Source organism: Podarcis cretensis (genome assembly GCF_951804945.1).
Source record: "Podarcis cretensis genome assembly, chromosome: 14".
Classification (NCBI taxonomy): domain Eukaryota; kingdom Metazoa; phylum Chordata; class Lepidosauria; order Squamata; family Lacertidae; genus Podarcis; species Podarcis cretensis.
In genome coordinates this window covers 47,049,192-47,056,386 of record NC_137183.1, presented here as the reverse complement: position 1 = coordinate 47,056,386, position 7,195 = coordinate 47,049,192, and positions in this window count along the sequence as shown.

Here is a 7,195-nt window from a genome sequence, read left to right as displayed (position 1 = left end):
CTCCAGCTTGCTGCTTCAAAATATCTTTTTAAGTCTGGGTCTGCAAATCCCCCAATTTTTTTTGTTTTTTTTTTTTGTTTTTTAAATAATATTTATTGAAAATTTTAAGGGTTACAAAAAGCAAAAGTAAAAACACCATATTAAACAAAAACAAAACAACACATCACAATAAGGAAAAAAGAAGAAAAGAAAAAAACAACAACTAATATTCCCATAACTTATCTTTCATTTGCTTGTTTCCTTGACCTCCTCACACCTCCCTTTTTTGTATTCTAATTCGGTTAACTATTTCAGCAAATCCTTTCCATCTTTTCCAATTTTTGTTCTGTAATTTATCTCAATATGATGTAACTTTACTTTCCCTCCTTTCACCAATTAACAGTCTATTTTTTCCTAAACCCTTATAACATTTCTGCTAAAACCACATAACTTCATTCCAACATCCTTCTAACATTCATTAATTTTACAATGTTTCTGTAAATAGTCTTTAAATTTCTTCCAATCTTCCTCCACCGACTCTTCTCCCTGGTCTCGGATTCTGCCAAATCCCCCAATTTCAAATCCCGGGTGTCAGGTGAGGGGAAAGAGGCCCTATGGAAGCCTTAAACAGCAGCATGAGTCTTGCGTAGCATGGGGGGGCGGACACAGGGGGCGGGTTGCCCCAGGCGCAAAATTTGTCAGGGGCGCAAAATTTCAGCGCCTGGTACTGCCACAATCCAGCTGCACGCTTCCATCACTGGGCTCCGCTGAATAATGCAGCAGTGAGTTCCGCAGGCTTAGGTTGGAAGGTAAAAGTTGGAAGGTTCCCCACAACACCCTTAGTAAAACATCACACTTTTGTCTTCACTGTGTCATAAATTGGGAGGGGTTTTCTGGCAGAAACCTGAGCACCAGGCTTGTCCTGTCCCTCACAAGACCGCCACCTTCCAATCTTCAGGTGAAACAAAAGTATTTGCATGTTCCTGTTTTCCCAGCCAAGTTAAGCACACCCTTTTGTCTTGACGGAGACCCCAATCCACTGAGGTTGGGTTTGGGATTCTTCTTGGAATGACTACCTGTCTGGCATTCAGGTGCCAGGATGCTAGTGGTGATCACCCAGGCAGTGGGGTTGCTGAGTACAGTGGCGTCACACTTTGGGGATTACGGATGCCCCTACCCATGTCCCAATCTCCTCCCCTGCTAGCCATTTTCCTTCTGAGTAGAACAATGTTGGAATGGTGTAAATCCGTCGCTGGAGTGATTTTATATGAATTTCTAAAGTTTTCCCCTTGAGCCAGTACGTAGATACACTTATCAGCTATTTGCTACATTTGGTAATCGAGGGTGGCACTGTGGTCTAAACCACTGAGCCTCTTGGACGTGCGGTTTGAGCTCCCATTGCTCTGTCTCAACTCCTACCAACCTAGCAGTGTGACAGCACACCAGTGCAAGTAGATAAATAGGTACCACTGCGACGGGAAGGTAAACATTGTTTCCGTTCGCTCTGGCTTCTGTCACAGTATTCCGTTGTGCCAGAAGCGATTTAGTCCTGCTGGCCACATGACCCGGAAAGCTGTCTGTGGACAAACGCCGGCTCCCTCGGCCTGAAAGCGAGATGAGCGCCGCAACCCCATAGTCACCTTTGACTGAACTTTACCGTCCAGGGTCCTTTACCTTTACTTTAATTGCCACATTTGGTAATCGAGGCTCTTTGTCTTTGCCTCATAGTGTGGAGAGGCAAGGCTTGTGGGGCACGGGGTGGGTAGGTCTCTCACTCCCCTTCCAATTTTCTGGTAACAATATGGCTTCTCCATGCTAACCAGGAAGTGATCTCTCCAGCCAACAGAACAAATCTTTTTATCTCTGCAGCTGTGATCTCCTGGGTAACACAGATGCCGATAGGCAGTTGAATGCGCATGCATACAGTGGTACCTCGGGTTAAGAACTTAATTCATTCCGGAAGTCCGTTCTTAACCTGAAACTGTTCTTAACCTGAAGCACCACTTTAGCTAATGGGGCCTTCCGCTGCCGCCGCACAATTTCTGTTCTCATGCTGAAGCAAAGTTATTAACCCGAGGTACTATTTCTGGGTTAGCGGAGTCTGTAACCTGAAGCGTATGTAACCCAAGGTACCACTGTAATAATAATAATAATAATTATTATTATTATTATTATTATTATTATTATTATTATTTATACCACACCCATCTGGCTGGACTTCCCCAGCCACTCCAACAAAATATTAAAATACAGTAATGCATCAGACATTAAAAGCTGTACTCCGGTACCACTGTACTCCGCTGCCCTCCTTCCCAACCACCATTAGTGGCCTTCCCCTCCATAACTCTGTCCATTCCTTTTTTGAAATCATCCAAGTTGGTGTTTCATGTTCTATGGCGGATTTCTCCAGGTAAGCCTCTCTCTCTCTCTCTCTCGCATCTCTTCTTACCACCCACAATTTTAACATTATAATTTAAGACAACAAAGGCTGTCACTAGGTGTGTCCGGCACCTGCTTCCTGAATTAGATGCCCACATGAGCACAAATTACTAGCTTTGAAGCATGAGCCACCTGCCTCTAATGAATGGGGGAAAGCTGTCATTGGCCACCGCATAGCCTTGTTATCAGTCATTTGCCTTCTCCCTCATGCAAATCAGCCGGTCGGACGAGATGCTCCCAGGATAGATACTCCTGGCAGGAATTCTGAGATTGCCAGGAAGCTCCCGCTAATCTGTATGACGCAGAATTGATCACGGGAGTGCCATCCAGGGTCATGCAACTTAACACCAATCAAAAGGTGATGAATTGCTTTCCTTTGAATCAATCAAATCTAAGCAAACACTTGCATTAGCAGACAGTCAAATGTATTTATTTTGCCCCACGTTGGGCAAAAGATCCCTGGTTGGACCAGACCTTCGTGATCCTTTCCAATTTTACAATTCTATGATTCTGTGAAGTTTTTGATTCTAACAACAGCATCATTTTATTATTTATACCTCGCCCATCTGACTAGCTTGCCCCAGCCACTCTGGCCAGCTTCCAACACATAAAAAAACATAATAAAACATCAAAAATTGTCCCGATACATGGCTGCCTTCAGATGTCTTCTAAAAGTTGTGTAGGAGCCCAGGGCAGCAGGTACACTAGCAATAAAACATCTAAAAATAATTTTAATGCTGGTGCAGACTGGGAAAGGTCTGCTCTTAAGAGACTGATTGAAAGAGGAAAGTCTTCAGGAACCATTGAAATACAAGATAAATTGTTTTTGTCTAATATTCCAGAAGAAGGCATTCCACAGGCTTGAGGTGCCACAACACTAAATTCCCAGTTCCCATATTGTGGGGAACAGACATCTTGATAAGATGGTATCTATAAGAGACCCTCACCTGCAGAGCACAGGGACATATAGAAGACAGAGATTATATTTCAGCTGTGTATATATATATATTGATTGTTAGGCAGGGTTGCCAAAATCTGCACTTCTGATGTGGGTTGCCATTCGTCCAGATTTCTCAGACATTTCAGTGATTTCCGCCTGGACATTGTTTCCAGTGGTCGAATCCTGGCAATGTCTGGGAAATTCCAGACATATGGTAACCCTATTGTAAGGAGTTTAAGGGCTCAGTCTGGGTTATTCGTCATCATCGTCATCATCATCATCACCATCATAATTTATTATTTATACCCCGCCCATCTGGCTGGGCAGCTTCCAACAGAATATTAAAATACAATAATCTATTAAACATTAATAGTCTGGTAGTTGTTTTCCTCTTTGACATCCGGTGGGAGGGCGTTCCACAGGGCGGGTGCCACCACCGAAAAGGCCCTGTTTAGTCTTTAGGTCCCTTCCATCCTGTATCTCTGAGAGTGGAATGTTTAGGAGTGAGCCTGAGGAACCAGTCAAGCTAGTTCCTTTGTTAAGATAATGGTTTTGGCTGGCTAGTTAAGTGCCCTGATTTAACATATCCAAAGGAGCTGCTCTGTTGCCGTGGAGACAAATGGGAGGACCTTTCCCCACCTCACCTGGCACCCTAGAGTGCAGAACGAAAGGCCAAGGGATAGCTGGGTTCGGGAGAGTTGTGTGTGTGTTGGGCTGAAGCTGGAAGCTTGAGAGACAGAGACTGACGGCTGCCCCACCAACTTGTAACTAGATGTACCTGAAATATAATCTCCCCTTTATTCCTACTCGCCTTTTCTCTGAACAGAAGGGTTCCAAAGGCTGCAACTTTCCCAGCGTCCCTCTGTCCCTGCCTTCAGCAAGCAACCCATTTCTCTCAGACTCCTTCCCGTTCATTGATAAGTGATTGGTTCACTGTGTTGCTGCAATGGCCGGATAAAGTATGTGAAGTTCTCTACTGGCAAAAGGTTATATTCCCCTTGCCTCCTTTTGCTCAGGAATCTGTTTACAAAAACAACTAAAGACAGTTGAAATGCGAGCATTGCCTCTATTATTTTAACAATTCCGAAGTGCCGTGTAAGTGCTAAATGGTGGAATCTACGAACATATAAGAAATGCTGTGAAAATGCTTTTTAAAAAAAAGTTTTGAAAAATAAAATGAATTTCGCATAGCTCACTGTCGCCATCTTGTGTCACATTTGCATATTGCACTTCACAACACATTTAAAACATTTTATTTGCAGCTGTATATCTGAGTCCCTTGTTTTTGCTATGGCTTCTGTGACTTCATTGCTGTAGTTGAGAATGACAAGTGCTGTCATTGAGTCAAGCACCATTGTTGGTAAATGAGCGAAAGTGCTTTAGTGAAACAGTAGGTATACATTTTGGTAATACCTAGGTATATAATAATAATAATAATAATAATAATAATAATAATAATAATAATTTATTTGTACCCCGCCCATCCGGCTGGGTTTCCCCAGCCATTCTGGGCAGCTTCCAACAAAGATTAAAAATACATTAAAATGTCACACATTAAAAACTTGCCTGAACAGGGCTGCCTTCAGATGTCTTCGAAAAGTCAGGTAGTTGTTTATATCTTTGACATCTGATGGGAGGGCGTTCCACAGGGCGGGCGCCACCACCGAGAAGGCCCTCTGCCTGGTTCCCTGTAACCTCACTTCTCGCAATGAGGGAACTGCCAGAAGACCCTTGGAGCTGGACCTCAAGTGTCCGGGCAGAACGATGGGGGTGGAGACGCTCCTTCAGGTATACTGGGCCGAGGCCATTTAGGGCTTTCAAGGTCAGCACCAACACTTTGAATTGTGCTCGGAAACGTACTGGGAGCCAATGTAGGTCTTTCAAGATGGTGTTATGTGGTCTTGGCGGCCGCCCCCAGTCACCAGTCTAGCTGCCGCATTCTGGATTAGTTGTAGTTTCTGGGTCACCTTCAAAGGTAGCCCCACGTAGAGCGCAATGCAGTAGTCCAAGCAGGAGATAACTAGAGCATGCACCACTCTGGCAAGACAGTCTGCAAGCAGGTAAGGTCTCAGCCTACGTACCAGGTGGAGTTGGTAGACAGCTGCCCTGGATACAGCATTGACCTGTGCCTCCATGGACAGCTGTGAGTCCAAAATGACTCCCAGACTGCGTACCTGGTCCTTCAGGGGCACAGTTACCCCATTCAGGACCAACCAGGGAGTCCTCCACATCAGCCTGTCCCCTGTCCCCCAAGAACAGCACTTCTGTTTTGTCAGGATTCAACCTCAATCCATTAGCCGCCATCCATCCTCCAACCGCCTCCAGACACTCACAGGACCTTCACCGCCTTCACTGGTTCTGATTTGAAAGAGAGGTAGAGCTGGGCATCATCTGCATATTGATATTGATATATATGTATTTTGTGATTCTAGCTTGATCAAAATTATTTATTATTTCATAACAGGTAGATATTTAAGAGCTTAGGCAGCTTCAGCAGCGGGTGCCGGGCGCCCCCTCAAATTCGGCACCCAGTGCCCCACACCCCTTGCACCCCCAGGTAAAGACGGCCCTGGATACGGAACAGTGAGACAAAAACACTCGTGGAGGGTGAAGGCAAAACTAGTAAGGGGTGTGGCCTGAGAAAAGGTTGTGTGTGTATTATACTTATGATTTGTATTATACTTATGATTTGTGGAGTGGATATAATATGTGTAAGTTATGTAATGGATTTTGTATATGTTTATATGTATATATGTGTAATATTAATAAAAATTTATCGTAAAAAAAAGAGAGAGAAAAAAGGTTGTGTGTGGCTGGAGAGGTTCACAAGGGCTGGATAATAAAGGCTTGGCTCCTGCACCCGAGGTTCCCCACCCTGGAATAAATGATACCACACTCCCTTATTATATAAATAGCCAGAGGCTCTTAGGCCTTAGGCAGTACACAAACCATACATCTAAGGTGCATGACATTTCCCCAAATAATCCTGGGGACTGTAGTTTAAGGGTGCTGGGAACTGTAGTTCTGTGTGGTTGCCAGGATTCTCTGGGGGAAAGTCAAGTGCCATAACGAAGATTAAATCTGTGTGTGCCGCCTTATATACAAGAGCAATTAGGGTTTTTAAAAATAAATGGCTTCTGTAATATTCTGAAACAATATATAAGTTTATGGATATTAATTGGAGGGGGGACAGATAAGGCTACATCTGCAATAATGTGCAAAGGACCAGCCCAAGACATCTTGCATCTCAGTGTGGTGTAGTGGTTAAGAGCAGTGGACTCGTAATCTGGTGAACCGGGTTCGATTCCCCGCTCCTCCACATGCAGCTGCTGGGTGACCTTGGGCTAGTCACACTTCTCTGAAGTCTCTTGGCCTCACTCACCTCACAGAGTGTTTGTTGTGGGGGAGGAAGGGAAAGGAGATTGTGAGCCGCTTTGAGACTTCTTAGGGTAGTGATAAAGCAGGATATCAAATCCAAACTCCTCTTCTCTTCTTCACCCAAGACTGATCAAGTTACTTATTTTACCTGAGGCAGAAATTGCCATATGCGGCCTCCCTGGCAGTAAAAATGCTGTGGTGATAAATTGAATGACTAACAATTTGCTTTTATTTTGTGACATCTAAAAGCAGCTGCCTGAGGGAGCCCAACTGCCTAATGACAGGGCAGACCCTGAATAGAGGCCTATCTTTCAGGGTTGTTGTAAGGCTTCTTGAATCCTTGTGGAGTTTTTCTTTTTATGCAAAATACTGTTGTGAGTTGCGGGTGTGTGTATGTGTAGCCTACATGATGCCCGAGTCCCTTCTAATTCCTGCGGCCCTAGATCCAGCAAGGCTTAA